This window comes from Chelmon rostratus, chromosome 18, assembly GCF_017976325.1.
Source record: "Chelmon rostratus isolate fCheRos1 chromosome 18, fCheRos1.pri, whole genome shotgun sequence".
NCBI classification, from domain to species: Eukaryota; Metazoa; Chordata; class Actinopteri; order Chaetodontiformes; family Chaetodontidae; genus Chelmon; species Chelmon rostratus.
Genome location: NC_055675.1, coordinates 24160987 through 24175306, shown reverse-complemented (window position 1 = coordinate 24175306; position 14320 = coordinate 24160987). Strand labels below are relative to the sequence as shown.

The following is a 14320-nucleotide window of genomic DNA, read 5'->3' as shown; positions in this document are numbered from 1 at the left end:
TCGACCTCGTCTTCATCTTTAAAGTCCATGTCAGGCAAAAGAGCCAATAAAACAAACGCAACTGTCAATTTAAGGTGTGCTGATCGACTCTGACGTCAACTCATTCATTGAGTAACATGCATGAAAACAGTCCGCCTTAAAAGTAGCTGGTAGCCTTTTAGCAGCAAAGTTTAATTTAATGAAATATTCTCCAGTCCGTCGGGAGCTAAAGTTAGCTAGCGAGGATGAAAAGGCAGCAGAGCATCCTTTCACCTGTCCTTCACTCCTCTGACGCTTCCTTTAGCAGTGATGCATTTGCAACAATTGAGCAACAATTTGAGCAACAATGTTGAGAAATGCCTTCCCTCCTTAGAAATGTTTAGTTACTGGGCCAAAGGACTTCTAGATCACTAGTTTTAATTGCTTTTTGAATAGTTTTACTCTTCTCGGCTCCTGAAGGTGCATGTTTCACTCTCATCTGATTGGAACTGTAATTCTTGATGACTGATTCGACTTTTGTTCATACTGTGTGAACGCTTGACTCCTCACCGATGCTGCAAGTGTCAACGAACAAACCAAAACAAGATGATGAAGGAGGAGGATGAGGATGAGGAGAAGGGGAGGAAGACTTTGAACCCCTCTCAGTGAACGCACCGCTCCATGGTGGTCAAGCAGAAAATCTGGCTCTTTAACTTAGTGGACAAATGTTGACAGTCTGGAGTTTTCCCGACTGTAACAGAGACACATGAACACCACTTCTCTGTCAGATAATCTTGTAAGGATCATTTAAAAGCTACAGATGGAGCAGCGAGTCACAGATTACTGTGAATGTAATCCAAGCATGGTTTCCAGATTCTGTCAAACCTCCGTGTGGTTGTGATAGCTGAAGGTGCAGAATTACATCTCCTGACCACAGACTGTTCGAGGGCTGTGGACTCACTGTGTGCTGTTCGAGTGAAGGCAGATAAACTTCACAAATCCTGTTGCCACAACACATTTGAAGAGATTTTCCACCACGTGTCTCACAGCATTAGAAATCACTCTCCACTAATTGATGTTAAACTGCAATCAATCAACCAAACCTCAGAGGTCACAGTCAGGGAACTGAACAGAGAATAAAGCAGGAGTAACGGGGGGGGGGGGGGGGGGGGGGCAGTGGAACAGGCTGTAAACACTGACATATTATAACAAAGATGATTTGGCTAACATGTTAGTGTGATGGGTTGTTGTTTGACAGGACAAAACAATTCATCTGGGAGTGATTCGGCCCTGGATAGAAAGTTTTGATTTAAAGAAGTTTCATTATAAAAAGCTTTGATTTAAATAAGGTTCATTGTAAGGTTCATTAGTCACCTATAGGGTTGGTGATCTTTGAGACATGCAGCTAGCAAGGCACACGGACGAACACAGAGAAGAGTGCAGAGTGGCTCGATTGCTCTGTGATCTGCTGGCAATGCCTCGGGGCTCCAGGGAATCGCGCTGTTTCCTCATTCATTATTAAAGAGTGAGCGAAAGAGTTGCTTCGAGATATTTTCCTCGTCTCTCTCTCTCACCATTAATCCCCTTATTAAAGGGCACAACATTAGCAACAGTTTCCTAAATACACATCCAGCAGATCCAGAGCAACATTAGCATTTATCTGGTGTTTCTGGCCACCTGACGACTGGAAGTCCAATCTTTCCTTCTGGCTCCATTTTTGGTCTCCACCAACTCCTGAGGGGGAAATCTGGCTCTTTAGTGGCTAAACGCTCCACAATGTTCAGGTTCCAGGTGTTTGGCGCTCAGCAGGTGAAGTGTCCTGCGGGTTTCTGAGACTCCTCTGATGAAAAGTGTCCATATGGTGTTTTTACTACAAGACATTTTCAACTCTACTTCAATTCAATGTTACTTATAGAGGAGAGGTTGTCTCAGGACACCGTCCATGTCGAGCAGGTACAGACCAAACTGTTCACCTGCAGAGACCTGACAACACATCATGAGTGGAACTGCAGTGTACCAACGACAGTCTGACTCCCACAGATTCAGAGTCAGCTAGCTAAGCTAACTGCAGGACAGGTGAGTCTTTAAGGTGAGTGTTGTGTGACTTCAGGCGAGGACGATGAGAGACAGACTGAAGGACGAGACCGACGCCTGACAAACCCATCTCAAACCTCCCGCTCTGTCTGGGGTGAACTGGGAAAGTCGTCTCGTGTCTTTTCCGTTCCACTTCTGTTATTTCTTACACACACATGCACAAAAAACACACGCACGCACGCACATACACACACAAAGACGTGGCAGCGATACTCCGAGCGGATGAGTCCCACATTCGCAGCTTCGTGGTCTTTGAAATGTGCCGTGGACACTCGCTCCTCATGTGTCGAGTGTGGGAGCGTCGTCCAGCTCGACAGCTGGTCCTGGATTCTGCATCACCGGTTCAGTCCTCACACGGTCTCCACGGATACAGGAAGGACTGTGTCTGCAGTCCACAGGTGTGATTCAGTTTAACCGACCGAAGGAGTAAAGGAGTGAAGCTGCTTATAAACTGGTGAACTATGAGACAGAAGTACTGAAAAAAAGTAGTTTTTTTGGCTTCACGTCGTGTTTCTTGAGAATTAATTTGGACATCAACTGTCCGTCCGTCAACTGAGCAAGGTTTACTGTTTCTCACCAAAACACATCGTTCACCTCACATCCTCCAGGCCTCTTTTCACGACATTTGCAAAGCTAATTTTTTAAATTAGCCGCTGTGTATTGATCTGTATCAGTGTGATGGAACTGTGGCTTTGGATTGCAGGGACAGAGTCTCAGTCACCCCGTCCAAACTGAGCTGAGCGAGACGACGGTTAGCCCGGCGGAGCGTCGTAGCTGCTGCCATCAGTGTGTGAATGAGAGCCGAGCAGGAAGCACTTTGGATAAAAGTCCTGTCTTTCACCTCCTTCATGGTTTTATTCAGTCCACTTCTAGATGAAGAAAACAGCTAAAGCCTCAGATTTTTTTTAAAGGTAGGAACAACAATCCTTTGTCCTGTTTCAGGCGTCGGTGTGTTCATGTGCTGTTCGGCCTCACAGAGGTGGGTTCGTTGCACAATGACTATTTATATTTCTGTCAGATGTTCTCTCACACACACGTGAAAAAGTTGCCTCAATATATGTGTGAGGCAGCTTTCCCATAGACCGCAACCATTTCCTGTTTGAGCTGAATGTATTTAAACTTTAACCTGAAACCAAGTCTTCAAATGAACCAATGAATGGAGAGCAACCTACATACACATACACACACAGACACACAGAGACACACACACACACACACACACACACACACACAGAGACACACACACACACACACAGACACACACGCACAGAGACACACAAACATACACACGCACACACACAGACACACAGAGACACAGAGACACAGAGACACACACACACAGAGACACACACACACACACACAGAGACACACACACACACACAGACACACAGAGACACAGAGACACACACACACAGAGACACACACACACACACACAGAGACACACACACACACACAGACACACACACACGCACAGAGACACACAAACATACACACGCACACACACAGACACACAGAGACACAGAGACACAGAGACACACACACACACAGAGACACACACACACGCACAGAGACACACAAACATACACACACACACACACAGAGACACACACACACAGAGACACACACACATACAGAGACACACACACACACACACACACACAGAGACACACACACACAGAGACACACACTCACACACACACACACCCACACACGCACGCACACACACACACACAGTCTCTCTGGGAGACAGACAGGGGGGCTCAACAGTGTCTTGGTCGGAGCAGAGAGACAGAGGGGGTCAGAGGAGGTCAGAGGAGGTCAGAGGGGGTCAGAGGAGGTCAGAGGAGGTCTTCATCCCTCTGAGGGCAAAGACAACATGCTGCCTTCATTTATCTCTTTATCTGCAGCCTGTGTGTGTGTGTGTGTGTGTGTGTGCGCGTGTGTGCGTGTGTGTGTGTGTCTCTCTCTCTCTTTGTGTGTCTGTGTGTGCGTGTGTGTGTGTGTGTGTGTGTGTGTCTCTCTCTTTGTGTGTCTGTGTGTGTGTGTGTCTCTGTGTGTGTGTGTATGTGTCTGTGTGTGTGTCTCTCTCTCTTTGTGTCTGTGTGTGTGTGCGTGTGTGTGTGTGTGTGTGTGTGTGATCTCCAGACATTAATCTTTGTAGTTTTTACACATGAATAAAATAAATCTACGTTCATGTTAAAGTCGCCTTTGGTCTGATTGGTCGAGGTGATTCTCTTCTGCTGACGTCGTCATTAAAATGTCTTCCAGTCCAGAATGATCCAATCAGATCGGTCCGGACGTGTTCGGGTCTGTAGATGTTAACTGACGTGTTAAAGGACGTGGAGGGTTGTTGGTGGAAGGAAACAGCTTGACCCTCGACCTCGCCTGTCCCTCTGAAGCTCTCTGACGACCCATCGCCCTGTGGTCACATGTTCTGCAGCGTTCTGCCCTGCGGCCCCTCACCCGTGGTTACTAATCTCGCCGTTTAGCTCTCACAGGCGTTTTAATAAAGTCGCTTAACAGGAAGTGTGTGTGCATCAGTGTGTGTGTGTCGGAGGAGAGAAAGCAGCTTCATTTAGCTTGAAAGGACTCTGACATCCAGGCTGTCGAGTCAGCTTTATTACTGCAGCTCAGTGTGATTCCCAGCAGATCCCAAACAGCAGGAAGATCCCCTCCCCAGTTCCTCGTACTGTCAAAATAGATTTTATCCTGAATTATTTCAACCTTTTTCTCAAAATAACTTTCGTTCAAATATTCAGACTTTTTCTGAAACCATGTTCACGGAGCAGAATGGTCACGCTTCACACAACATAAATCACGCAGTGAACGCAGAGTTCATGGTACTTCTAGGAAAGCAGAGTTTCCACACACCGTGAGTTCATTGAATGCACCACATTCCAGTAAACCAGCCTTCGTGTCCTGATATTGTCTTCCTGTTGCCTGTTTGTTAGGACAGACTGTCGTGTATACAGTCCCACTGCTGCTGCCGAGGACCTCCTGAACAGTCGCATTTAGAGACCACGCGAGCTGTGATTGGTCAGCTTGAGCTTCTTTGTGTGTGGTAGTGTTTGCTAACGTGGTTTAGAGAGAGGCCGCTGTTCGTTAGCCTCGAAACTCAAAGAAACCTCACGACAGCTGCGGCTCAAATGATGTAAACATGGTGACGTCCATTTATCCATCCAGTAATATGTTCGACTACACACCGAGCCTCCGCTGGACAACTTGTAAAACCTCTGAAAACACCTCAATGCAGAAGAGCAAGTGAGCAAAGATGCTGTCGTCGCTGGACCTCCATGAAGGCAGACATGGCTGATGTATTTGCGACACGCTCCAGAGCCTCGACCGGTCGACTCCTCCTATTCCACTTTTCCAAGCCAAACACAGAAAGGATAAAAAGCCAGAACAAACACTTCTCATGTGTCGAGTCTGCTCTGTGCAGGACCTGGAATGACCCCTCAGAAGAAAAGCAGGGATCAGGTGCAGAGCCGCTGCCAGGAGCCCGAGTGGAGGGTTAGGGTTAGGGGCCTGGTTTCATGTGAAATCCAAACATGTTGATTCGGTTGGCTGTTCCCAACGTTTAGCTTGTGATTCATTAATATGATGAAATATAACCGATCGTGGAGGCTCCCTGTGGGGGCAGCTTTTATATGTAGAATAACCCCCACCCATCCACCGCTGAGGAATGTGTGAGCCTCCAGAGGAATACTCCCCGTCAGCGTGGTAAACAGTGAAATGATGCTGTGACAGTTACGACTGATGGATCGTTAGCTTGACTGGGAGGCTGCAGATCTGCAGTCATACAGCATCGCAGCTGCACGTTGGGACATCAGCTGTCCGTCATCTGTCCCGTATGACTGCAAGTCCTGTGGGACACTGAGAGGAACAGCTTCACATCGCTGTGAAGAGCTGCGTTACTCTACAACACAAATCCAGTTCAGTGCAGGTCCGGGACTGAACAGCCAGAGGTGAAAGAGGTCTGAAAAACCCGGACACCTGGACAAACGTTAAAGCAGCTGGACCTCAGGTGGATTTACCACGTGTGTCTGGAACATCTGTGTGTGTGTTCAGTCCAAACGGACACACAGCAGCTCTCTCACACTTTAATGTCCCTCCAATGACAATAAGAATGAAGTCGCACTGCGAGAGAACAGAGCGACGGCGGTCACCGTCACCCAGACCGAAACTGACCAACAGCAGACTCACTTTGAGGGGACGCCAGCGGCAGGAAGGAGGAAAGGAAGAGAAGAAGAAAGAGTCTTTTTGTGAACTGCAGACGTGAACGCGGTCCAGAATGAAATTACAGGATCTGAAAATCCAGACGGGAACGACCTGCTTTGTTTGACGTCACATCAAAAGGAAGCTGAGAGCCGATTCGACAAGTTTCCATTCACACCTGGAGCTGAGCTCAGCGTCCAGCAGCTGGTTCAAGACCAAGTGTGAGCGAGAGGAAGATTAATCAGATTATTAAACCATATTATTAAACCAGATTATTAAACCAGATTATTAAACCAGATTATTAAATCAGATCATTAAATCAGATTATTAAACCAGATTGTTAAATCAGATTATTACAGCTGTGAATCAGCAAGAAGAGCAGAGACAAGAATCAGATACAACACACAAACACACACAAACACACACAAACACACACAAACACACACAAACAACAACACACACTGCCGAGCTCCAGCTGCAGAGGAAGGTTTTATTGTTGGACAGTGAAGCAGAGGAAGACGAGATGCCTTCATCACTCTGTGGATGACTTCACTCGTCTGAATGTGTGACGTTCTGCAGGTTTTTGGGGGGTGAGATCAGAGCGGCTTTATGGGAAATGCGCTCTTCTTTTTGGTGATGTCACACACAGTCTGTCCATCATCGTGAGTTCGATGTCTTCGGTTTGCAGCTCAGATAAACACGGACCTGTCTGTCTACGTTATTTCATTGTGTTTCTGTGGGAACGGTGCCACCGTCACACACGCCCCATGTGTGGCAGGAGGTCATGAACCCACGCTCGCACGGCTGAACGCGGCCCGCTCACATCGCCGCCGTCGGGGGTGAACGGCTGGTCAGCGCCGCTCACAGAAGGCCCGGCCCAGCAGCTGTGGCTACAGAGTCCTCACATCACGGCTGACCCCCAGAATCACACCAGATGGAAAGTAAACAGATTTTCTAATCAGAGCTGTTGAACTTCTCTATGAAAACCAGCTGAAATGTTCGAACTGGAAATTCAACGTGGCAGACGAGGACCCGTAACTGGTTCCTTTTGTTTATTTGGTTATTTTATGGAGGACTGGACTCGCTCTGCAGTCGTGCTGGAGTGCGTCTCCGGGGGAGGTTGTGTGTGTGGAGCTCAGCCAGCTGTAACTCAGCTGCAGGAATGTCCAAATGAAGCGACGGCGGCGGCGGCGGGGGGCTGGTTTGATTTCTAAGCAGGGACCAGGTCTGATGTGGACTCCTGCTGAGAGGCTCAATGACTGATAAGCCTGTTTGTGTGTCTGTGTGTGTCAGTAGAAATACCTGCTTTGTGCCTGCTGACTGTGTGTTTCCTGCAGTGATGTTGGGGGAGTTCAATGAATGGATGAACTGACCCTCACCACTAACATCCACCTCTAAGCCCCTCTTACTTCTAGAATTCATTAAGAAATGACTTGACAGTCTGTCTGCTCCTAAAGATTTTTAATTTCTTATTTTTCTGAAAGCTTTCATTTTACTGGGTGATAAATAAAATGAAGATCTAACAAAAAATGCAGGATTTGAGCCGCTTTGATTCCCTCATTGATTGACCTGATGGTCTAAATCTTCACTTCTGAGGGTTTTCAATGCTGTTAAAGTTTGGGTTACATCAGTAAAACACTGGAGTTAATCGGGTTAACCTTTTGGTAAAGATAACCTGAATGTAGTTGAACGACACCTTAAACATTCCTGTCAGAGTTTTGACAGAAGTCCATCGATCAACAGGTGGCGATAACGTGCAGAGAAAAGCAGGAACGAACCAGCAAAATGCAGCGAAGAAGACTGAAAGCTGGCAAACAGACGGAGACAACAGAGGTTTCAGTTCTGTGAATTGGCTTTACGAGTGATTCATGAGGAAGAAAATGCATTCAACACATTATCAGACCCCGTGACCCCGAGAGAAGCATCGAGAACAGAGTTTGTATGTTTGACGTACTTCTCAGGAAACAACCGGACGACTTCCAGCCGGCCTGAGAGGTGCTGGGTCGTATCCAGCATCGTATCCAGCATCGTATCCAGCATCGCATCCAGCATCGCATCCGGCAGCGTTCAGCCGCAGAGAGCTTTTAATCGTTCACTCTTTAGTTCTTCTGGTCCACGTTGTCGTCCCGCCGAGCACAGCTGGAAACGAACAGCCACTCAGCGCTGAGACGCCGGCTCCCAACATCCCATCATCGTACAGTATGTTTCCTTGACTTCACCGAGCTCCAGCACCACCGTTAGCTCCATGAAGCTCCCCCATGTAGTGTGTGTGTGTGTGTGTGTGTGTGCTCATAAAACACAAAAAGGAGCTTTAAAGGACTAATTTCGGCGCCTGCTGTCCTGCTGTTGAAATCTCTGAAAAGTCACTGCAGCTGTAAACCGAGCTGCAGCGGTGAGGCCCGCTGCTTTTATTAGTGTTGCAGTTATTTCCACGCTGCAGTGATCCACTTCATCGTATCTCAGATCTCATCTGGCTCGAAGTTGAACCAAACGTGTGAATGTTTTCAACTGATTCTCTTCCTCAAAGCAGCGTGTCAGCTGGGTGTGACGAGGAGTTTCACTCCGTCTAACAACAAGAGACATTTGTTAAAATCCCAAAGCCTCATATAACTTATATAGACAGTATTACAAGAGGCTACAATCATGGCAGCAGCTCTGTGAAGCTGGACTTTAGCACAGCGCGCTTTGAGCTAAATGCTAACTTCAGCATGCTAACAGGTTCACAGTGACAATGCTAACATTCTGATGTTTAGCAAGTATCATGTTTGCCATGTGTGTCACCTTACTGTAGCATATTAGCATGCTAATATTTGCTAATTAGCACTAAACACACGAGGCTGATGGGAATGCGATTAGTTTGTGGGACCAGATTTCCATTGCTGAGAAATCTGAGTCTGGATCGAAGTCGTGGACTGATCCACTGATCCTCAGAGCCGCGCCGATGGTGTCGAGTCAGTACTGTCGCCGTGTTTTATGCTGAAGACGACGCGCTCCACAAATCTGCAGCTCCAATTAACCACAGGACCATGATGACGCCACTTACTCTAATCATTGCACTACTTCTCTGTCCCAAGACAACATGAAACTCTTTGCATCACTGAGGAAACACAGACAGACAGACAGAGAGACAGACAGACAGAGAGAGAGAGAGAGAGAGACAGACAGGCAGACAGACAGACAGACAGAATGAGGTCTCGTCCAATTAGTCTTGACATGTTAATGGCCTGCGTTTGACTTTGACGGCCTGAATGAGCCTGAACACTTTGACACTTCACTTGTTGAACAATGAAGGACTGACTTTTCTGTGTGTGTGTGTGTGTGTGTGTGCGCCCTCCTCTTATGATGGTCTCTTGCTGGGAACGTTGGACCCTTTCCAGACTCTCTTCTATAGAAAAGCCTCTGACCACAGACCAGAATCTCATCAGAAACGTCTTTATGCAGTGAGAGGGGGCCCTGGGACTGTGTGTGCATGTGACCTGCGTGTCTCCATGTGTGTGTATGCAGTCTGTGTGTGTGTGCATGCATGTGTATGCTGTCATGAATGTGGTCTGTGGCTGTGCATGTGTCTGAACATCTGAGTCTGTGTGGAAATAACTGTGTGTGTGTGTGTGTGTATGTTTATGTGGCTGCTTGTGTACAAGTTATATGTGTGTGTGTGTTCATACGTGTTCCTGTGTGTCAGAGTGATGTTATGTGTGTGTGTGTGTGTGTGTGTGTGTGTGTTCATGCGTGTTCCTGTGTGTCAGAGTGATGTTATGTGTGTGTGTGTGTGCATGTGTTTTCTGTTGCATGCATGTCTCTGCCTGTATGTGGACACAGAACAGAACATGTGTGTGTATTTACATGCGTGTCTTCTGGCTCTGGCTCTGTGGTGAAGATCAGAGACTCCTCATCTTCAGCAGAAACTTCCTGATTGTTTTCACAGGGCTGTGGTTGAAGCTCTGTCAGGAGTGGCACAGTGTGGTGGCACAATGTGGTGTCACCCCCCCCCCCCAAAAAAAAAAAGTTTTCTGAACCACACACATGGTCCACATTGTGGAGCGTGTTTTGATAGGTCACCTCAAAGGAGGCGGGGTCATCTGAAGGTAAAATTAGCCTCTCGTTGTTTTTCTAATGGTCAGAACTGACACTTTGGGTTTTTTACAGGAGTAAAAAATATCTTCATGGGCTGAACCAAAAATATATCAAAAGAATTTTCTAAAAGTGGTGAAAACAGAAGACAAAGACCCTGAGATCAGACTGAGGCTCAGTGTTTGAAGAACCGTTCTCTCAGTCTCTTGTTAGCTCAGACGTTAACGGGCAGCCCAGAGAGGAGGAACCGGAGCGACAGTTTCTTCTGTGATCGCTGTGATGCTGTGAGACGATGAAGGTTTGGTTTTCTGTGTGGACGCAGACATGAAAAGTAAACCTCGGGAACAGGACTGGTGCTTTTCACAAAGACTGATGACAGAAACGCTGAAAGGGAGATTTCCACTGAGCTCTGGCTGGTGGAACAGAGGCTGGACGAACATGAGGTCTGGGTGGAACACGCCGGTCCTGGTTGCTGCGGCAACAGAAAGTTTAACTGAAACTAACTGCCGGTGTCAGAACAGTGAACTATGAATAAACTGCTGTCGTCAGAGCCAGAAGTGAATTTTTCTGCAGCAGGAGAAGCTGATGGAAAACATAAAGGTGATGATGATAACATGCATGAACAAACCCAGTTCCTGCAAAGGCCAGAGAGGAAAACAACCGCGAGCAGTTCGAGGGCCCAGAGCCGACTGCCTGATTCTGCTTGGCAATAACATGCCTGTTACATGTCACTGAAAGAGACCAAGTCAAGCCAAACATTTCAGGGCTTAAAAGAATAATAACAAACCCACCATCATGTTTTCCAGCAATTAAATGGCTGAGGAAAAGAGCGCAGCCATGCCAAACCTGCGAGCTGCATGTTGGCACCGACTGGAAAACATGACTCAGTGCACCTACAGTACGAGCTGCAGAGCGGCACGTGGGCTGGCCCGTAGGTTTAAAGATCTGGGGCATGTGGGCTGGCCCGTAGGTTTAAAGATCTGGGGCATGTGGGAGGAGAACGACCCTGTAAACACAGCTGGCTCACGTCCTCCATCATACCTGTAAAATCCTACAAGAGAGTGTAAAAACCGGACGCTGTGCAACAGGTGGATGGAAGTCGTTCCACAGATTTTACTCACGGGACTAAAATACAACAACTGTTCCATATTTTGCGTGATTGTGCCTTGAATGATAGGCAGTAATAGACCACTAGATCTCCATTGAGCTCATAAACACAGAAATAAAATGTGTAAATCCATCTAAAACCTCCTGTCCTAAACACCCAGACAGTGGAAGTCCACCTCTGTCTGCAAGGCCATATATGGGCCAGTCTCTGGCTGTTCGATGTGTTTTACACAACCTTCTGAGAGCTGGCTCCAGATGTAGCACAAGGTATTTCTAGCAATGTCTGGCCAAAATGTAACCAAGAACATCCCAGTCCTTCACAGAGAGGACTCCAAGGCATCTATGAGTAGGACTCGTTCTAAACGCTAACATGAAATGCTAACAAATGTGAGGAAATAACCCAGTGCCCTATCTACCCTGCCACTGCTCTCTGTCGAAACTATCTCGGAGCCTCTCTCTGCATTCTCCTCCAAAAATGATGGATCTGGTCAGCTGGTCTCCATATTTTCTCCACATTGAAGATGGGTAAAGGAGAACCCGCCTGCCCTGATGGAACGATCGCAGCCGGCTACACGTTGGACTCCTGGGAGAAGTGGAGGATCGTGTGTCTGTCGGTTCTTTCTGTTGAGGATGTTGAAGGCACGTACATAATTGGATTTATGATCTCAGGCTTTCTGCTGATTGGCTTTGGCGGCTACCTGATCTACTGCATAATAATGAGGAAGACGCTGGCGGAAACTGACAAGCTGCTCGCCTTGATCGGGGGAACGTGCAGCGCTGCCGCCACTCAGACTCGAGTCATTTGTGAGCTCAATCGCAAACTGGATGCGAATTCTGAGCTCCTTCGCCGGTCGGATACCATCTTAGAGAAGCTGTCGGCTCGGCTCAATCTGGCCTCTAATTCGGACATATTAAACCATCAGTCACACACACAAACAGCAGCATCACATAACCGAGTCTTTACTGAGCGAAGAGGACGTGAGGAGGGAAAATGATGCAAAGAAGCATCCTGTGTGTCTGCAGCAGGAATTAACACCTGCTCGATCAGACCCGTCCTCAGCAGGTGAACTGCAGGCTCAACAAGCTTCAGGCTTCAGGCTTCGACTCAAACTGCTCAGGTCAGCCCACAGGGCTTCTGGGAAGTCAATCGTGCCATCATTTAGCCAGCATGCACAGTTAACGCAGCTTTGATGCTACAAAGGAAAAGTCTGTCTCTTCAGTGAGGGTCCTCCTCTTGAACTCTGTCAGCCAAAACAAGTGAGTTCAAAGACAAAAGTCTCTGCAGCAGGCGCCTCTGAGATGATAAAAGTCTGGATTCTGGCTCAGAGACATTTCAGCAGGCTGAGAAAGAGGCTGAACTGGGAACTGAACCGGGGACATCTGAGAGGACCTGCTGGTCAGAGCTCAGAGCTGCTTGGAGATCAGCTCGTATACATAACGGACTGATGACCAGCTCTTAGCCTCATGAACACGATGATTCTTCTGTTTCATCCTCTCATTTCAACTTTAACTTGTCCAAAACTAAGATTTAGGATAAGAAGTGCTGACACAGAAATACTCTTCTTCATGCGATGAATGCAGATGTTTTGAGCCAAAGTCGAGGCTCCGCGATGCTGCCAGCGATGAAATATGGCTGTTTGAAGGCGCCGGAGACGCCGGGAGAGGGCTGAGGAGGCGACGCGAGAGCTGGGAAAAACAAAAAGTCAAGTGAGACTTCAAACACAAAGCGAATGCGGAGCCGGATCTGTGCTCGCATCGGAAAACCTGGCAGCCGACGAGAGTGTGTGTGTGTGTGTGTGTGTGCGCTCACGTCGCAGGAATGTGTGTGTGGCGAGGGGCCTCCCGGAGCCACTCAGCTTTTCGTTTAATTTAGGAGAGGCCGGCCGAAAAGCCCCGTTTGCTTTTCTAAAACAACTTCATCTCAAAGCCTCCAATAACCAAATTCCTTTGTGACGACGACGACGCGGATCCGAACTCTGAACGACGGCTCCGAGCCCGAGAACACACACAGACACAGCCGCCGGGGGCCGCAGCAGAGTCTTCAAACGAAACCAGGACGAGTCCTCCAGGATGGGGCTGGTCTGAAGCCAAACACTCCTCCTCTAACTCCATCCTTCACTTCTTCTCCTCCTCTCTCTCCATCAGCTTCGCTTTGTCTTCCTCTCCTCTCGTAACACAGTCGACTTTAACAAGACGGCCACAGCAGGGCTCTGAGAAGACCAGGGCCATAAAGTCTGACACACCTCACACACACACACACACACACCTCACACACACACCTCAAACACACACACACACACACACACACAGAGGGGGAGGTGAATTGGCCAGGAGGCTGCGGTGGCATCAGGCCAGGGTTTTTCCCAGATGGACCAGGAGGAGGAGGAGGAGGAGGAGGAGGAGGACCTGTGTAAGCTCTGAAGACACTGAGTGATATGAGAGAACAGGTCAGGAATGAAGAGGCTCCACGCTGAGGGGCCCGTTCACGCCTTCCTCGTTTGCTCCAGACTTTCTGACTCTTCGATTTGATCCAAACCTTATTACAGGTGTGAAACCTCCCCGGACCACGGTCCAGAGCGAACAGCTGAGCATCGGTCAGATAAGAGGAGGAGGTCTCAGGTCTCGAGCCGGATCAGGATGAACCATATTTCAGTTTGTTCCTAGGAGTTCTGGCGGATGATGATCAGAACCGCGTGATGTCAACAGGACGTGGACGTGTCATGTGTAGGTGCATCATTACAAAACCAAAACTAGAGATAGCTTCAAGCCCACCGAGTTCTTTGTCTAACAAGCTTCCCAAAAAATGACATCCCATTGATGGATTTGGCTGATGGTTGATAATGATCGATGCTGATCAACTCCACTTTTAATAC

General features: G+C 47.9%; 1 protein-coding gene across 1 annotated transcript in view; it reads right to left on the bottom strand.

The window, feature by feature from the left end:
* Positions 1-14320, bottom strand: part of scara5 (scavenger receptor class A, member 5 (putative)) — a 57642-nt gene that overhangs the window by 35715 nt on the left and 7607 nt on the right. The gene's annotated exons all lie outside the window — the stretch shown is intronic.